This window comes from Lissotriton helveticus, chromosome 2_1 (genome assembly GCF_964261635.1).
Source record: "Lissotriton helveticus chromosome 2_1, aLisHel1.1, whole genome shotgun sequence".
NCBI lineage: Eukaryota > Metazoa > Chordata > Amphibia > Caudata > Salamandridae > Lissotriton > Lissotriton helveticus.
This window is the reverse complement of record NC_136059.1, coordinates 703317451-703338129: the sequence shown is the minus strand read 5'-3', so window position 1 is coordinate 703338129 and position 20679 is coordinate 703317451. Positions and strand designations below refer to the sequence as shown.

At 46.3% G+C, this 20679-nt stretch overlaps 1 pseudogene; it reads right to left on the bottom strand.

The window, feature by feature from the left end:
- Positions 1-8870: 8870 nt before the first annotated feature.
- LOC144820153 (serine protease 1-like) overlaps positions 8871-20679 on the bottom strand; it is a 45388-nt pseudogene continuing 33579 nt past the window's right edge.

The window sequence follows — 20679 nt, the reverse complement described above, 5'->3', positions numbered from 1 at the left end:
GTCATTAGATGTATCACTATTTTACATCTACGGGCAACAGATGTAAGGATTGCACCCAGTTTATAATATCATTCGATAATATAGTTAAGGATTAGTAGAAGAGTGCACCTCTATGCTTCAAATTTGCCAAATTTCTGTATATAAACTCTGCAAATATAACCTGATCCTCGTAATAATTATGAGTGCCCCTACAGAAGTTACTCCCGTACTACCTACAAATACGCCCTACACAAGAGCATTCTGATGAAAAAGTATTTCAATGCCATTTCAGTAAGTACATAAATTCCTCAGTCACACAGTGGATAAACAATGCATAGTACTCCTCCATTTGCACTGAGTAGAGCTCAAAATGAATAGGTCTTCATCTACTGCAGGACTCAATGGAAAGTCTCATTTCTCTATGGGAACATGCAACATGTGAAAGAATATACATAATACTGAAAAATAAGCTAGAGGCATGTCACGAGGGTGTGAGAAAGGGGACACCGAACACCACATCCGGTCAAGGGGCAGGGCGAGGCATTAGATGACCAAGGGGACAAGAGGCAGGATGCAAGAACAAGCTGTAAGCAGAACAAACAATAAAGGTACCTGAAAGAAGCAATCGTGTTGTGCAGATTGCGTCTGGTGCCGAGCGACGATCGCAGTGAAGCCAGGAGCCCACCCTGGTTCGCACCACAGTGAGGAGCAATGACACGGGAGCCCACCCCGACCGCTGCAGAAGAAACGTCCTAAGTGCCCGGTAAGCGCCGAGCGCGAGCGCGAGACTTAAAGAAATGTGGCGCGAGCTCTCATGAGTCTCGGCGGCCATCTTGAGGACAGGCAAAAGAGGCAATCAGCGCGCGAGAATACCGAGCGGACATCTTTAAACCAGGCAACGCTCGGATTGGTCCCGAAGTATCGCAAGAGTCTCTGCGGCCATTTTGAAGTCAGGCGAAAGAACCAATAGGAAAGCAGAAAGGGCCGGCGGCCATTTTGGGACCAGGCAAAGTCGAAAAAGAGTGAGAAAGTGCAAGGAAGAGCACCAGGAAGGTGAAAAACAAGCCTAAACTAAAATAAAAAGACAAAAGAAGCAAGAAAAGTGAGGAAGAAAAGAAAACATCAACAAGAAAGCATAGAAAACAGAAGACAGTACAAAAAAAAGAGCACAAAGAGATGCCAAAAAGAGACAATCAATAGAAGAAATAACACAAAGTCGGGTATAAACAGCGACAGAAAGAAGAAAGCACAAGGGTCACCCAGAACACACAAGAAAGAAATGGCAGAGCCAAGGAGCGAAAGGCAGAGCGCCCAATATCGCAGACCTCTACCATTCAACCTCTCAGAGCCACAAGTGGGAATCAGATGGGAGCGATGGGTCAAGAAATTTGAGAGGTACATGGAAGCCACTGAAGTAATAGAGGCCAAGCAACTAGGTCTGTTCCTCAACCTAGTGGGCGATGAAGTAGATGACCTACTAGTGACCCTACCAGAAAATGAGATATCAACATACAAAGACCTAATAAAGTGCCTGACAAACAAATTTGATCCGCAAAGAAACATTGATTTCGAGCGCTACACTTTCACCATAGCATCCCAACACGCGGAGGAATCGCTAGATAATACTAAATAATAATAATAATAATCCACATTTGTATAGCGCACAATCACCCGTTAGGGTCTCTAGGCGCTGGGGGCCGTCGGGAAGATTAAGCAAGCTATTGCCCAGAGTCACATGATGCTGGGCTAACCTGCCGCCGGAGCCGGGGATCGAACCGTGATCCCCAGATTCCAGCGCCAGTCGCCCTGGCCGCGGCGCCACACCTCACTGCGAGTTTGACAAATACGAGAACGAACAAGCAATTCCCCTGCGCATCATTGAAGGATGCCGTGACACAGAGTTCCGCACAAGGATTCTGAAGGACCCGACATCACTGGAGAATATCCTGTCACTAGCGAGGGCGGAGGCAAGAGCGGCAATACAAGCAAAGCAAATGGAGCGGGGAAAAGAACGACGAGTCGAACAGGCACACCGCATGACAGAGAACAGCCGCACCAGCAACTGGAAGAAGGGGCACAATGAACAAGTGACAAGAAAGCAACCGGAATCAACATGCTACAGGTGTGGACTTGAATTCCCACACAGAGGCGCGTGCCCAGCGTTTGGCCAAACATGCAGGAAATGCAACAGGAGCAACCACTTTGCCAGTGTATGCCAAGGGCTGCAGTTTAGAAGTGAAAGAGGAAGATCGGTAAGACCGCGGATGACGACAAGCAGACATGTCAAACATGTCGAGACAGCAAACAGAAGTTCCTCGGTAGAGTCGGGAGACAAAAGGGAAGAAGAAAAAGTAGAACGACTCTACCTCATGTCAGACACCGCTGCCATGCCCACAGATGAAGGCAGGACTGAAGAAAGCATCCGCCTCGTGGACAAAAGCACCATAAAGAAGACAGAGTGACCATAGACGTGGGACCACACAGAGCACGGTTTGTGCTATACAGTGGCGCAACATGTAACATCATGTGTGCTTCGGAATGCGAAAAGATGGAAGTGAAGCCAGCGCTGAAACCATCGAAAGTTGAGGTGTTCACATGGGGGTCAAAGAAGCCAGCGAACAACCTGGGAAAATTCACAGAGAACCTAACATACAAAAATCAAACGATAAAAAAGAGATTCATGTACTGAGAGGTGACATTCCAGTACCGTGCCTGTTAAGCAATGTCACAACCCAAGTGATGGGCCTGCTCGAGATGACATATAGCATGTCAGAAAAAAAGAGCATCTTCCAGGAGTATCCCAAACTACTGCAGGGACTGGGTAAGCTGAAGGGGTGCCAAATAACGCTACACATAGACGAAGCAATAAAAACAGTAGGTCAACACCACCGGCGAGTGCCAATACACCTGCAACCGCGAGTAGAAGAAGAGATTGAAGCGCTGCTCAAACAGGACATCATAGAACCAGCCGAAGGTGTGTGCGGTACCAAAGAAAAACACTTCCAATATTCGCATCTGTGTTGACATGAGAGTACCAAACACAGCAATTGAATGGGAATGGCACCCCGGACTTCATCTTGATGATATGATCAGCTGCCTAACAGGAACAAGACGCTTCTCCAAACTGGACTTGTGCAAAGGATATCACCAGTTAGAGCTCGACCCTCAGTCCAGGTATATCACGACGTTCTCCACGCACCTGGGTCTGTTCCGATATAAGCGTCTGAGTTTTGGAATCTCATCTGCTGCCGAAATATATACAAGAAACAATAAGGCAAGTAATAAGGCCAGTTAAGAATAGCCTGAATTACAGTGATGACATTCTGGTGTTTGGCAAGTCGAATGAGGAACATGACAAGGCACTGCGAGAGGTGTGCTCCCAACTAGAACAGGCAGGGCTCACACTAAATGAAGACAAGTGTGAGCTGGGGCGAGATGAACTGGTATTCTTTGGACACATTTTTTCCAAAAAAGGAATGCGGCCAGATCGCAGTAAAGTAGACACATTGGAAAAAGCAAAACAGCCAAGCAACGTTGCAGAAGTGAGGTCATTCCTTGGCCTTGCCAGTTACTGCTCAAGGTACATACAAGACTTTGCCACAGTGAGCGCACCGTTGGGAGAACTGACAAAACAAGGACAGCGTTTTGCGTGGACAAAGGAATGCAGCAAAGCTTTTGAAGAGATCAGAGAAGCTGTGACCGCAGTAGATCACCTGGCCTACTTTGATCCGCTACTATGCACCGAACAGACGGCAGATGCCAGCCCAGGGGGGGCTGGGGGCGATACTGGCGCAACACAAACCAGGAAAGGACTCACCAAGATGTGTAGTGGCCTATGGGAGTAAAAGCCTATTGGACGTTGAGCGAGCATACTCTCAACCGGAGAAAGACAGTTTGGCAGTTGTGTGGGCCTGTGAACACTATCACATGTTCATCTATGGGAAACCGTTCATGATAATAACAGATCACCAAGCACTAATAACAATCTATGAAAATCTCAATGCAAAAATACCACCGTGGATAGAGAGGTGGGGAATAAAACTAATGGACTACAATTTCAAAATAATACATAAGCCTGGAAAGGAACACAACCCGGCTGACTACATGTCAAGACATCCTCTACCACATGCAGTTGAGGCAACGACAATGGCGGAGGATTACCTAAACTTCATACTGAAGCACAACACGCCCGCTAGAACTGGCGCACGAGTCACACCGAGGGATGGTCGCAACCAAGAAAATGCTACGAGAAAAAGTGTGGTTCCCGGGACTGGACGGTATGGTCGAGGCGACTGTCATGCACTGCCACGTCTGCCAAGTGACGGGTCTGCCGCCCAAGCCGGAGCCGCTACAGATGTCTGAACTACCGAAAGCAGTGTGGACCGAATTGGCAGCAGATTTCTATGGACCCCTGGAGACGGAAAATTACCTGTTGGTAATAATAGATGAGTTCTCCCGATTTCCAATTGTAAGACAAGTAGCATCAAAGTCAGGAAGTGCAACACTGACAGTCATGGATGATATTTTTGCAGCGTGGGGCTCGCCTGAAATGCTAAAGACTGACAATGGCCCACCATTCTCCGGAGAAGAGTCCAGAAAATGTGTGGAGTACCTAGGAATCCGCCATCGGAAAATAACTCCTTTGTGGCCACAAGCGAATGGGATGGCGGAAAGGTTCATGGGGACAATAAAGAAGGCGGTACAGAGAGCAAAGATAACGCAGATATCGATAGGACAAGCACTGTGCCAGATACTGAGAGACTACAGAAACACCCCTCACAGCTCCACAGGCCGATGCCTGGCCGAGCTCGTGCTCGGATGCTCAAGCAGGACACGGCTACCGCAGATGGAAAAGATGGCAAGTGTGGGGCGAAGCAATATAGCAGCCAAAGACGAAGAGTCAAAAGCAAAAATGAAGGCATACGCGGCTCAAAGGAGGCACATCACCAAAGCAAAACTAAAAGAAGGAGACACGGTGGTAGTGCGGCAAAGACAGCAGAGGAAATCGGACAGTGCGTTCTCGAAGGACCCACTGACAGTGATGGAGGTGAAGGGACCTATGATAACTGCATCAGCAGGGCGGTATCACATCTCCAGAAACAGCTCGCATTTCAAAGAACTGAGAAAAAAAAGAAGAACCACCAACGGCACCAGCGCCGGAGGCAATCAAGGAGGAGGCAAATGCACAGATGGACAACAAAGAAACAAGGCCGAGAAGAACATGCAAGAAACAACAGAGACTGATGGAAGAGATGTAATAGGCCGAGGGCCCGTGAGGATCTCTCTCTCTCTCTCTCTCTCTCTCTCTCTCATCTCTCTCTCTCTCTCCCTCTCTCAGTGGGCACTAGGACCCTGGGGTCGAGGGTGTGGGGAAGGGGACACCACATCTGGTCAAGGGGCAGGGCGAGGCATTAGATGACCAAGGGGACAAGAGGCAGGAAGCAAGAACAAGCTGTAAGCAGAACGAACAGTAAAGGTACCTGAAAGAAGCAATCGTGTTGTGCAGATTCTTGGGGGGCCCTCACGACACTACAAGGCAGAAAGCCCCAGTCCTTTTATACTTGATATAGTGGTTGTCACCTCTACAATGAACCCAAAACTGCAAACCTTTTTGGCAAAGTCTGATAAAATACAAACAATAATTTTGAAATTTTGGATGGTCTTACAAACCTCTGTACTTAGAGGCACCCCTCTGCCAAATACTAGACTAATCAGCAAAAGCTTATCTCTCAGGTTTGGCTTTTAACCCCTAATACCTTGTCCACCTGGGCACTACGGTTTGTATGTCTTCTAGGCAAATGTTAACTGTGCCATATCTACCAAAAGGTGAAGCGGTCCCTTACTTAAAGTGGATTTGAAATTAGGCAAACTTTTATTATCTGAGGTTGGTAAAGGGGCACAAGACCTGTTCTTTGATCAAATTAAAAAAAAAAGGAAATCGAAAATATGTTCAAAACTTTGCTTCTCTAGATAAAGCTGTGGTATCCTGCAAGTAGATTTTTGGTCTAAATATGTTTCCAAGGGCTGGTTGGGAAGGAGCCCACTTTGCAAGCCATTCACCCACCTTCTTGCCATGATCACAAGTCGATGACAGGTATGTCAACAATCCACTGCATCTACTTCATCAGGTTAAAGTACCTCTTTTTTCCTGTGAGAGGAAAGGTTGTTTAAATTATTGAAAGTGGTACCTTCTTACTTCAAATCCCCAGGTAATATAACCTTTCAAGCTGAACTTTACAATAGTCCTTTCCAAGCAAGGCCCAGATGTAAATAGCATTTTTGCATTTGCAAAAAAAGCCAATTCGCAGAAAAGACCTTTTGGTTAGAAACCCAAGTTGCGATTTGGTAACACATTACGGAATCGCAATTTGAGCATGCAACTGCATACTGAATCGGTATTTGCAGAATCGTGTGTATTAATGTTTTTTTTACTAAAATCCGGTTGCAAAACATTTATATATTATTGACTCAACAAATGTAGTGGTACCGTATACACAAATGGGAAGGGGCAACCTAGAGTCCCCTTCCCCTTTGAGAATGTTGAAAGAAATATTTTTCAAGATTAGGCAGTGGTCCTGTAGACCATTACCTACTGTTAAAAAATGTCTGTTCCACTTTACATTTTTTCTTTAGAACACATCCTATTTTTTTTTTTAAAGAAAATGGTTGCATTTGAAAAAAAAGTTAGCTTTATTGAAAAGCAGTCACAGACATGATAGTTGGCTGTCCTCCGCAGGCCACCATCCTTATTATGGCAGCAGCTCATAGTGGGTCGCAATTTGTGACCTGCCATATTAATACAATTCTACAAAATTGTGTGTACCCTGCTAATTTCATAAGTGGCTGAGGTATTGAGTAAAACTAACACATTATCTAATAATCCTTATACATTTCAGAGTATGTATACCTATTAGTCAAAGAGTTAAACATAACCACTTCTTTTAATAAGAAAATAAACTAAAACAGAAGAGAGCATTTACATAATTGTAATCTTAATTTCATGAGAACCAAGCCCCTCCGTATTGTTCACGTGTCCCAGCATATTCATGCTTAAATCAATTATCACATTAGTATTCTTGTCTCATTAGAACAATTGCTGGTTTCTGCAATTAATACAAATTTAGTAACTGTCAGCTCATCGATATTATGCATAGATATTCTACTTAGAAATCAATAATCAGCTGTCATGTTATTTCTAAACCTCTTCTACATTGGTTACTTGTTTCAAAGATCAATAACCATTTGGCAACCAGCAACAAACATACATCTATCTATTTTATGGAGGAAAGGAAAGAGAGAAAGGAACAAAAAATAAAGATATGAGAAAGAAAAAAAACTATACTATAGATATTGGAATATATATCTCATCCAGGTTATATACATAAAGCCTCCCAAAAAAGGTTTTAAACCAGACCCAACCCTGTGATATCAAGCAAGTCATTGGCCTACATAAGGGCAAACAAAGTACACAATAAGTCCTTGTTAATGGCAGAATAGACCTGATTGAACAAACAGCTGTTTCTTCAGCATATCAAACATTAATTTGAGAATGTTCCGCTCCAATCAAGTGTATTTTTCTCATTCCAATTACATCTGTCGAGAAACGGCACTATATGCAGACCAAGACAAAGAAATTGAACATTATATATGAACTAATTGTCGGTAAATAAAAACATACAAGGGACTACTACACCCCTAAATCACCTGTTTTTACGCTTTGTATCTGTAACATGTCCAAATAACTGAATCAACCACAACACATCGAGCGATATGGCCAATCCCCGATTTAAGGACATGTTTATTTTTTTATTCCTTTAGTTCTGGGACAGCAGATTTCTATCCTCATAAATTAAAAAACGTAAATGTAAGTAATCTTCATGCCGCATCTAAAAACATTTCAAACGATGGGAGACCACGCTACAAATATGCAGCCGCCTGCTTACATATTAGTGTGATCTCAGACGAGTTTTAAAGTATTTTCACATCCCAAAAGAAGGAAACAACGCTCAACATTCCCGTCCTATTTCAAGTGCCCTGTGGCCCATCAGATTACCTCCCAGAGATTGAACACCTGGGGGATGCAAGCCACTGATAACAGACTCGTAAATCGAAAAATAGTAGGTGAAAATAAAAGAGATCTAAACGAGATATAATGTTGACAGCTCAGAGATACCTGCAAATGGCACAAACAATCAAAACATTAATCATTAAACAATGAAAAAAAGCCTCACGTGTAATCCTTAGGTGGGCATCGTGCATTGGTTCTCTTTAATAGTAACACATTACATTGCCATTAAACAATATCATATGCACAAAGCACATTTTTATGTGCATTTTACTCTAAACCTCCAAACAGGGAACATTTTCATCTATGAAATCCAACTCACCAGACCCACATGCACTTCCAGAGCAAATATATTTAGTAGATCTTGACACCACTGTCAACTAATTATTAAAATAATACAAAACATATGTAGGACTGAATTGTGGAAAAATAATATAAAGTTTATCATCATTTACCAGTTAATATGGATATCAATGCGTTGTGTCAACTAAAATGCACTATTGTCTTTCTTAACAGAATCACCCGTTCTGAACTCCACATCTACCTCGACACACAAGTATGTGGTCAGGCAGGCCCTGTGACCTGGGCCCGGGATTACTGATTGATGGGTCACAGGTGGGAGGGTCCATAGCTGGCAGCAAACACTTTGGCAGGAAACTCTTGATCAATTCCACAGATAGGTGCCACAACATTACAATGGTTAGGGGAGATTGCCCCAATAAAGCACACATGGACAGTGGGGGTAGGCGCTCCTAAAATCATCATAAATTCCGATGCCACATGACTTAGGAACACATAGCCAATCACAGCCTAGCACATATAGTGATCACATGCTCCCCATGCCAGACATCTGAGTACATTCACCACTGGCTAAACTGTGGCCACTCAGGTCAAGGCCCACCTGTAGGAACCATAGACCATTAATTTATGACCTTAAAGGCAGCAGACAGCATTCCTCACCATATATGGTACAGCAGAAACCTTTTATGGCAGTTGTAATATTTAAAGAAGCCACAAACCTGATGTAAATTGAGACAGTCCTCATACCTAGTGCCTGTAACAGTTCTCCTGGCTGAACTTTTTAATCAAACAAACTGTTGCTGTTTTGCCAAATATCTCTTGTCTTCTGTTTTTTAAGGAAATCTGATCTGGACAACAATACTGATCAACAAGGAGGGTGGCTTCCCTTTTGTGTCAGAACTTATTGCCCTCAAGTTTGCTACTTCTCTGTTTTTAATTTATGTTATTTGTACTGTATTTGCGTTTTTTTAAAGGGATGTTTGGTGGTGTTAATGTGCCTCATTTGTGGGTTTACATAGGGTTGGTGTGGTATTTAGGTATTGAAGTGATTTTGATTTTACAAAATAAAAATTAATTGGTTTATGTAGAAGTGGGATTGTTTAACCCTTTGATCAATAGGTATACACACTCTGTAATGTTTAAAGGACGTTAGTTTATGTGTTAGCTCTTCCTCATTAATTTCATGAGGTAGGTAGAATTGCGACCCTTGCAAATCTGTATTTTGCAAACTGATATATTGGCACCTCGGTCCGTTCAAAAATTAAATACTTCTAAGCTACTTGTTTAGTTTTAAGACCATGTAATAACTTGTAAACCATGCAATGCAGTCTCAACTCATCCTTTATCTAAATCAGTTTAGTGGTTTATAGTTTTGCTTGTGAAAGATATATCCATTTTTAGACGGCATTGTTCGAGATGCGCTACAGCAGCTACAGGATACATTGCAAGAGATAAGTTATAGGATTTTCTAAGGATATACTAAAGGCAGTAGATTGGTCAAGTGACTACACATTTCGATGTGTTTCTTGCTCTCTCTTCCACTTCTGTACTGGATATGCTATAAACAATCAAAATAGGAGTTACTGGCCTAGCTATAAGATGCAGAATTTCAAACCCATTCCATTTCCAAAACGAACTGCTTTTATTGAAAGACACAGAGGCAAGTGTTATTCCTTCTAGTGATACATTATGGAAGTTGTTTCCACCTCTAGTTTTATCATCTTTATTATGCCTTCTGCCATGCAACTCAAAGAATCTTGTGAGTCAAAAGTAATGAAGTCTAAAAATTATGCAATTTACAGTAACGTAATTGTGCCAAATTTCCCAAAAAGTATGCAAAATTATACATAACTATGTGAAATGCATCTCCTGCACAAAAATGAAGCAACAGAGAATTTCACATGAAAAAAATAGGGCCTTATTATGAGATTGGCGGTCCGACTACCTGAACATTGCAGCCGCCAGGAGACTACAGCAACAGCAGTCTTCTGACCACCATGTTACGAGTTTACTGTGGTGCCCTTGTTGTGGCTGCGGAGATATTGCGGTAGTGGTGACTACTTTTCCATATGTATTGATGCTTGTGTGAACATTTTGACTGCATATGTGTTGGATGCACACATATATAGGAAATGGATACATGTGGAAAAATACCACCTACCCAGCCGGAGTAGGGCCTATATGTGGGCAGTGCAGGCAATGGGTATATGGTACAAAAAGGACTCAACAGTACTTAGCCACAACCCGGGTGGCAATCCTCGGGGTGAAGATGTTGCTGTGAAGGGGGGACTTTAAGAAAGGGATAAGTATGTACCCCAAATCCTTTGTTTCCTCCAACTTGAAGCTGGCGGTCCCACTACTATGGTCAGTTTGTCGAAAAGCTAACTCATAATACAGAGGGCGGTGAAACCCCCCTGTACCACCTTATGGCAGCTAGTTTTCCCGACCATGACCCCAGTGGTCTATGGTGTGCTGGTGGTGCCGGCGGTTCAGCCACAGTCTTTCCAAATGCAACCCACCCATCTCAAATATGGTGGTCAGACCGCCGAGCTTGCGGCATTCGTACCCCTGTTACAGCAGTTCATGAACCACCAAAATAGTAGTAAGGTACATAGTGTGAAATGACATGGCCAATATAGGACACATGCTGCCATTTTGTTTAGAGCGTGACTCTAGCCTGATCCTGCGTGCTTCACATTCCCTGACTTTCCTCACTACTCCTTCTCCATCCATCCTATTCTTGTCTACCTGTCCCATTTTTTCAACTTTCTTTAATTGTTTTTTCTCCCTCACTTTGCCACTTGGCTTACATTTTACAAATGTTTCCCCTCTCTGCTTAGTTCATTTTGTCACCACCTTGCCCTCCCAGTTATGGTGATGGCAGATGTTGAGTTCTGGGTCAACCACTCCCAGTCCCACTCCCTAATCAGTGGTGGTATGAGGGAGTAACCCAGCACCACATTTGTTTAGAAGAGGAGGTGGCAGCACTTGTGGTTTTGGTGCAGTATCACCTCCCCTTATCCATTGTTTGTGACAGGCAGCAAGTCAGCAAAGCCACATTTTTAAATGTGTCAGTCCTGCAGGACGTCCACTTGACCAACCAACGAGATATGCCTAATTTTTTACTCCCTTCAAGCCTACATCAAGCACGTCTTTCAAAGTAAATTTCACAAAGATGGCTGAACAGATTTACATCACATCTCAAAAGCATGTTTTCTGGGTACAGCTGAAACTTCTTGCCAAATTTGTTTTTTTCTGTAGTTGTGTCAATTTTTTTCTGTGGCAATTTGTCTGGGAAATCATTGTTTGATACCCCCTTTTTCTAGCGCCGCTCAATGGATCGGCAGGAAACTTTCCATGATAAAGATGAGGGGATAAACTTTTTTTTATAAAGGTTCATACTGATTGGTCAAATGGTACCAAAGTTAACAGCAACACAAATAATGCTATTCCTCTGGAATCTTGAAAACTCTGACCTAACTATAAACACTGGTGTTTGGCACTAAGTAATTAATCAGTCAATCAATCAATCATATCACTTGTAAAGCGCATGCTTACCCGTGAGGGTCTCAAGGCGCTGGGGCTAGAGGGGTGCTGCTACTGCTCGAAGAGCCAGGTCTTGAGGTGCCCTCTGAAGGTCAACAGGTCTTGGGGCTGCCGTAGGTGGGTGGGGAGGTTGTTCTAGGTCTTGGCAGCGAGGTGGGATAAAGATCTGCCACCGGTGGTCGTTCTTTGGATGTGGGGTACTGCGGCGAGGGCAAGGCTGGTGGAGCGGTGCTGGCGGGTGGGGGTGTAGAAGCTGAGTCGTCTGTTGAGGTATGCTGGTCCGGTGTTGTGAAGTGCTTTGTGTGCGTGGGTGAGGAGCTTGAAGGTTATCCTCTAATTGACGGGGAGCCAGTGCAGGTCTCTCAGGTGGGGTGTGATGTGGCTGCGACGGGAGATGTCGAGGATCAGACGCGCAGAGGCGTTCTGGATGCGTTGTAGCCATCTCAGGAGTTTGGCCGAGGCTTCTGCATAGAGGGCATATCCGTAGTCCAGCCTGCTGCTGACGAGGGCCTGGGTGACCGTTCTTCTTGTTTCGGTGGGGATCCACTTGTAGATCCTGCGGAGCATGTGGAGGGTGTTGAAGCAGGAGGAGGAGACGGTGTTGACCTGCTTAGTCATGGAGAGGGTGGAGTTGAGGATGACCCCTAGGTTGCGTGCGTGCTCGGTGGGTGTTGGAGCTTTTGCCAGTGTGGTAGGCCACCAGGAATCATCCAAGGCCAAAGGGGTGGAACCGAGGATGAGGACCTCCGTCTTGTCCAAGTTCAGCTTCAGTCTGCTGTTCCTCATCCATTTGGCGACGGCCTTCATTCCTTCGCGGAGGTTAGTTTTGGCGGTGTGAGGGTTCTTTGGTGAGGGAGAGGATCAGCAGGGTGTCATTGGCATAGGAGATGATGTTGAGGTTGTGCTGTTGGGCGACGTGGATGAGCCCTGGGGTACGCCGCAGATGATCTTGGTGGATTTGGAGCGGAATGGGGGGAGGCGGGCGCTCTGTGTTCTGCCGTAGAGGAAGGATGTGGTCCAGTCCAGGGCCTACTCTTGGATCCCGGCGTCGTGTAGGCGTGTTCATAGTGTGCGGTGGTAGACTGTGTCGAAGGCGGCTGACAGGTCCAGGAGGATGAGGGCCGTAGTTTCTCCATTGTCTAGCAGGGTCCTGATGCTGCAGAACCCGAACTGGGGCGGGTCCAGGATGCTGTTCTCCTCGAGGTAGTGGGTCAGTTGTTTCTTTACGGTTTTCTCGATGACCTTTGCCGTGAACGGGAGATGGGAGATGGGCCGGAAGTTCTTGAGGTCCTTGGGGTCCGCCTTGGGTTTCTTGAGTAAGGCGATGATCTCAGCGTGCTTCCAGCTTCCTGGGAAGGTTGCTGTCTCGAAGGAGATGTTGATTACTTTCTGGAGATGGGGTGCAATGGCTGTGCTGGCTTTGTTGAAGTTGTGGTGTGGGCATGGGTCTAATGGTGATCCGAAGTGGAGGGTGTTGATATTCTTGCTGGTGTCCTCGTCGTTGATGTTGGTCCAGGAGAGCAGGTGTTTGGTGCGGGTGGTGGTCTTGGGGGCGGAGGTCTCAGTGGTTGTCGGGGCAGTCGTGACATTGAAGCTGTCGTGGATGTCGGCGATCTTGCAGTTTAAGAAGGTGGCCAGTGAGTCGCACAGGTCTTGCGAAGGTGGGATGTCATTGGTGTTGGAGCTGGGGTTGTAGAGTTCCTTCACAATGGTGAAAAGCTCTTTGCTGTTGTGTGCGTTGTTATCTAGGCGGTCTTTGAGTGAGGCCCCTTTGGCAGATCTGATGAGGTGATGGTGTCTGCGGGTGGCGTTCTTGTGGGATGTGCAGCTGTCCGGTGTTTGTTCGTGGATCCAGTCCTTCTCCAGTTTTTGGCATGTTCGTTTGGAGGCCTGGAGGTCTTCGGTGAACCAGGTGGCTTTCTTGCTGGTGTTGCTGTTGGAGGGTTTCTTGAGCAGGGCGAGGGTGTTGGCGCAGTCGTCGATCCACTGTCTGAAGTTGCGGGCGGCGTTGTCGGGGTTGGTAAGGTGGGTAGGTCAGCTCTGGGCGAGGGTGGCGGTTAGCTGGTCTTCGGTGACTTTTCTCCAGCAGCGGCGAGGCATCTGTTGGGTGGGGTGGTGCGTGGTGGGCTTCCTGAAGGCGAAGTGGATGCAGTGATGGTCGGTCCAGTGGAGTTCGGTGGTGTGGTTGCAGGAGATGTGGGAGCTTGCGGAGAAGATGGGGTCGAGCTTGTAGCCAGCTGTGTGGGTGGGTGTTGTCACGAGCTGTCTGAGTCCGAGGTTGGCAAGGTTGTCGATCAGGGTGGTGGAGTTGGTGTCATTGTCGAGGAGGAAGTTCAGGTCCCCGAGGAGGATGTAGTCCGTGGAGGCAAGGGCGTGTGTGCTGATGAAGTCGGCGATTGTGTCGCTGAACTGTGGTCGGGGTCCGGGGGGGGGTTTGTAGACGAGGGTGGTGTTGGGGTCAGTGTGGATCTGGAAGTGCAGGTGTTCGGCGGTGCTGAGGGTGTCGTCGGTGTTAGTCGAGACTCTGAGGGTGTTCTTGTGGACAATGCCGATTTCTCCTCCTACTCTGTTGGTGCGATCCCTGTGGGTGATCTTGTAGCCTACCCTATTTATTGTTAGGGTTGAAAAATCCTCTACATGGCAACGGACATGCTCCTTTGACATGAGTACCCAACTGTACTGATGTCTGGATCCCTCATGCTGATTTTTTTTGTCATAGGCAAACACAGATCATGTGTGTGCACCATGACTTAGGCTGGTCTCATGTATTGCAGTCTTGTTAGAGAGAGAGGAGCTCCCTAGGTACTACCCTTATATTGGTGAAAGGCTATTGCCTTCACCAGGAGTTAAGCGTGTAGTGATCAGTAAGAGTGAACAGGTACTGGAGTGAGACCTACTGCCTCACTCATTTTTAAAGTTCCACTGCTGTGTTCTTAACTCACCCTTCTTCTGTATCAGTTTGGTGTGAAGTGCTGCACAGGAGTGTTGGATCTGCGATTGATGTATGTGTACCTGGGGAACGTACAATGCAGGGATGCCACAGTACTGTGCAGTCTGTGCATGTTAAATGCATTCCCTGGATTTATCTGTGTCTATGATTGATACATTACACGAAAGATGTAGTGCTGTGCACTGCATTTAGGCTAGATGGATGTGCTGCGTGTATGTGTACTAGTGAATGGTGCAATACATGAAGAGTGCAGTTTGTGCATATTAAATCCATGTCCGAGATGTTTGAGTGCCTATAAGTGGTACTGTACATGGACGATACAGTAGTGTGTATTGTTTGTATGCTGTATACACGTACCGGGTGTCTGTGTGTCCGTGGATGATAGAATACATGGAGGGCCCTGAGTTCCATTTTGGGAGACCCAGGCCTGCATGGTTAAACATTGGGAAGGAGGTAGAGAAATTCGACAGACAGATTTGTTTAGTGCTGCATTCATGTAAGCTGGGTGGGACACACACTGGGAAGGGGAGGGTCAGGCTTCCCCTCTACATTTCAAAGGGTGCTTTTCAATTCAGTAAGAGACCACAAAGAAGGGGCCTGGGAAATTTAAAAAATAAGATGGGGGTGATAAGAGTAGGGCTGTGGCCCAGAGCTAGCCTTTTGATGCAGATATCACTATGGTTGACATCCAGGTGTGAACTCTAGTCCCTACCATTGTCTGTGTTGTGGAACTATCAGCTTTGGAGTCACTTCTCCTGTGACAGAATGCCTTTCAAGAGGAAGAGAAAGCAGAGGAGTGGACACTTCAAAAGAAGAAGACTCTCAACATAAAACTTCAAAGACTCGGGCCCTAATACACTTTTGCTGCCTTGAAAGGACTAGAAAATGGGGAGTTTGAGACCCCAAATATTGTCATCTGCCAAGCAGCCAAACTGGCCAAACTGGCTGTGTGAGGAGGGGAAGCTTGGCAAGACTTCTGCCCGTCACCAGGACTGAGGACCAAGGCCTGCTAGTTTCCTGTGAGGAAGAGGAGAGTGTTGGAGAGAGTGAGGTCTAGTGGAGAGCCTTGTCAAGTGGACTCCATGCGTTAGGTGTAAGAACATGGCGGCTGCACTCATTGGGTCAATGCCTGTGTGCAAGGCAGAGTTGGCAACACTCTTATGCCAGGAGAGTGCCACTGTGAATTGAGCCACAGTGATCCCATATGTCAGGAGGGGCTGCCATGAAAAAGACTGCAGTGAGGTAAGAGTCGTAGCCTTGTATGGTAGTGGTTGGCAAACCCCATATACCAGGAGAGGCCTCCAAATGATTGTGTGAGAAAGTGGTTCTAACCATCTGAGCCACCTGGATTTTTGCTTTTTGATCACCTGATTTTTTACCTTTTACTGTGGGAGAGCCTCATCACCTGGGACTCGCCTACAGTAAAAAGTGGACTATGGTATTTTCTGCCACTGTCCTCCTTGTGAGATAAGGCCGCTGCGAGGCAGCCCGGGTAAGGCTGACTACATGTGGACATGTGCGCACACATGTGTGCACCCGTGTAAAATCTGCGCGGGGAATATTCCTGTTGTGCGCAGCCCAGGAGCTGGGAACAGATATACTGGTGCGGAACGGACTATGCAGAGTTGGGTGGTGACAGGAAGGAGAGCTTATAATGTGGGGGTACACATGTAAGGAAATGTCAGTGTGCTTTACTGCACCACTACAGGAAAACTCCATTATGCACCTATGGAAAAGGAAACAACCCAATGCAGTTTCAGTTCTGTTGGGACTACAAACTCCAGACATGCACAAACGTACACTGTAAGTTGTGTGAATAGAACCATTCTGCTATGCCCAGAATCTTATCCGTACCACTCATGTGTCATCAAGAAATGCCATATTCCTCTGACTCAGCTCAGAACCACAGTTCAGGCCTTGTGTGACCCTGCCAGGCTAAATTAATTACCTTCATCCCCAAGATGAACCATCAGTGGTTTATCCCTGATTGACAAGCATTACCAAGGGTGGAGGTCTTCTCTCCAGGAGGACAATATGGGGTGAAGCTGTGGGGAATCAATCAGTCAGCTGTCACCCGGTGCCAGGCACCAGGTCTGGGACCTGATGTCAGCGAGAGGGGGAAGTGGGCTTTTCAGAGACCATGTGGCAGGGGTCCCCTGGACAAAACCATATTGAATTATCCCAGAGGCCTATGCAGAAAGGCAGGAACAGGGGCAGAGAGGTAATGTTGCACTGCAGGATAAGCCGGAGGTGCATTCTGCTAGCACCTTTTGCCTCTCCTTAAAAGGTTTTGTGCAGGAAGAAGAGCTCTCTCTGGGATGTGCTCTTGCTGAGGAACACTGGGACTGGAGGCTGATGCCATGGGCAGTTGGAAGGAGGAACCCCCTGACCGTCCCCAGGACCCTGGAGTGTGCCTCTGAGTAAATCCAGGACGATTGAGAGAAATCCTGGGTTTCTGCGCAGGAAAGAAGCCCAGAAGAGTAAACCAGGTGAGAGGCTGGCGCCAGGAGCCAGTAAAACCTGCTCCCTGAGGAGTGCATCCTCTTGGAGCTAAGACGTAGAGTACTCCCAAGGGCTAGGGCTGACCACCAGGAGCAAAAAGATGCCAAGATTGACAAAATCGGTCCAACGGGGATCAAGCTATCCCCCCAGAAGGTATGCGACTTTTGACCTCTACCCAACTGACGCGCTTCTGGCTCTGCTGCTATTCTCTGATGTGCCCCCGGGGTGGGTCAAGTTCCAGGGTCTGCCCCCCAGAAGAAGATAAAGCCGGAGCACACCATCGCGCTCCCAGAGATGTGGCCCCAGAAGCAGAGAAGGTCGCAGAATGCCGTCGCCCTCCCTGCGAAGCTGGCAGGACACCCAGGATCCCATGTCTGGGCCCCCAAGAACCAGAGAAAGTCCGGGAGTGCTGTCCTGCCTCCCCATGATGGGGTCTGGGATCCCATCCTTGGGCCCCCCAGAGGATGAAGTCAAGGAGCGCTGTCACACCCCCGAGAAGCTGGACGGGGCCTAGGACCCAATCCCTGGGCCCTAATGGCCGGAGGGAGGAGGGGGAGTGCCATTGCACTCCCCTGTGACTGGAGAGAGGAGGGAGAAATGCCATTGCACTCTTCCTCATCCCAGTAAGGACGACCCTAGCACCTGCATCTGTTCGCATGAACGGGCAGGCTTGAATGAAGGACTGGCTCCTGCAGTGGCACGCAAGGGTGCTGGCCAGGCAGGGAGCCAGCAAGAGCCTCTGGGGATGGGCTCCCTAAGCTGATCTCCAACTCAAGAAAGGCACGCGGGGTGCCTGGGTAATAAAAAGTAAAAGTTTGGCTAGAGGACACTTACCTGCATGGGAATCCCGCGTGGCTCTCTCCGGGGGAGTGGCTGATAGATATGCACGTGCTGGTGAGAGTGCTCCAAAATGCCCTGCAGGGCCTGGCCCATTCTTGGTGAAAAGGGCTTGTTTTTGGGCATGTGGTGTCCCCCCGGAGGAATAGGGTCTTGACCAAATTAAAGCAACTGTGCGGGGTAGCTGAAGGAGCAGCACAGGCTCCCACCCCAAAAGAGTTGGAAAGTCCCCAGCCTAAGTCGCTCGTGACTTTGAGGCAATAGCCCCTCAAGGTTATGCCTTTTAGGGGCTGCAATTGACTTGCCTTATTCATACTAACAGTTATGATAAGTACTCTTCACTCTTAGTCATGCTTAGACATGTATTTTTGCTAATACTTTAGTTGAATAACAAGACTGCCAGCCACTGTGATTAAAGTTTCTATACTTTATTGTCAGTATTAGGTGCTTACAGTAAGGATTGTATGTAACTATGGCATTTGTTTACATTATGAAATGCTTTTTGAAATAATTTGGGCAGCCACTTGCTTGGTGCCAGTGGTAAGGGCCCTCACTCCAAGATATGTTCAACCCGTGGCATTTGGAGGCAAGATAATTTTTATACATGAAAGTGGTGGCACTAGATACCCCTCTTGTGGGAAGGGTGTGAATGTTAACACAATGTCATCAAGAAGTATTTCCATCAGCTTATGTATATTTGTAAATGATTGCACAGTATTGAGTAGTGTGTGTGTAATAAATGTAATTTGCCTTTTTCTGAAGAAAAGCACAGACTGGACAGTAATTTATTGAGTGTTATTATTGTGTATCTGTGAATGGTGATCACTAGCCTACACCACCTCCCTTGAGTACGTCTTGGACTGCTTTGCAATGCTACAATTGGATGTTTGATTCCTAGTGAAGCCCAAATGTAGACCCATTACTTGTGCAGGCCACACAACTAATGCCTTGTTTTCTAACAGACTGCCATGCAGTAAGGGCTTTAGGCTTGAGCAGTAGTTGACGTTGACCTTGTATGCCAGGAGGGGCCACCACCGAGCATTTTACAATGCAAATCAGTCAGGAGGTCATGTCTGTTAGATACGAAAACCATGTGTGTCAGAGGGGGTCAATGGGAACATCAAGAACTGCAAAATGATGTGCCACCTCCCACTGGAGAAGTGAGGACACCATGGATGCACATGCTCACATCTCAAAGAAAAGGGACCATAGAAAGGTTTATTACAGCCACATATTGCTGGTAGAAGAACCGAATACTTACCCCACAAGACGAGCCATAGAGAGCCACAGAGAGCTTTGGGAGCATGACTGTGAGGTGAAAGACTCTGCACTTGCTGAGTGTAGCTGCCTGACCCATACGCTCCCAACTCACCTGAACTCCTGCGGTTGGGCACACTCAGAAACTCCAGACGCTTCACGCCTGCCAGTGTGGATAAGACTAGATTCAGGCCTGTGGGCTCTGGGGTAACTTGTTACTAAGTTAGCGTGGCAGCACTGGAACACTATTGACTAGACATTAGAGGCAAAGTGGACTCTTGAGACTCAGCCTGCTAGTGGGGCTTACCCTGGATGTTACCAATAGTGAATGGGGATTAACCACTATCACTAGGAGGTAGTGGAACAGGGAATTGCCATGGAAACCTTAAAGCCCCGGCCTCAAGGGGGACTGTGTAAGTATTTGTAAATGTTGTATTTTTTATTTGTGCTGGTAGAAATAACGTACTTGTCTTTTTTCATAAAAGTATTTGCCTTTTGAAATGATTTATTGCTGCTGCTTCGTGCATTTTGGGCTGTGAGCTTGTGTTCACTATCCTTTCATTCACTTCTTTCCCCCCACCTGGGATGCCTAGGACTACTTGGACCACACAACTCTGAGAGTCAAGTGCAGAATGGGTACTTTGCCTAGTTACTCAGGATGCATAGTAAGCCAGGCCCCGGGACACCAGAGAGAGAATGTGTGTGTGCTCATTTGTGTGAATAGTGGTGGCTTTATTTGGGTTCATGTGTTTTCTATGCATCCACTCTCTCACCTGGTTTGTATGTCTGCTGCAGTCTACCTATCTCGATCATCTTTTTCTTTTTAACCACCTCCATTCTTTAAAAAAAAATGTAACTTCCCATCTTGGAGGTACTTTTAAAAATCCTGCAAGAACATGTCTAGAAAACTAAAGTGTCCATTAGCTGGATTATATGTTTCTCTTTACTTCTGGTTTATTTGTGAGTTTAACCCTGTTTTATTCCTCATTTTTGTATGCATAATAAACTTTTAAGAAGTGATGCAATAAAATTCTGTTAAAATTAGTTTTTTTAAATTTCATCAGCGAAATTTTGTTTTTTGTGATGAAAGATAAGAATACTACAAATTTGTAAAGTATCCTGAAAGGTGAACAAGACATTTGGATTGTGTTAAACTAGGGTGGGACCTGCTAGGCTGTGGGGCAGACGTCCTCTCTTGTAGCTAGAGCACAGCCCTGCCTTTTGATCACACTCTGGGCACTGC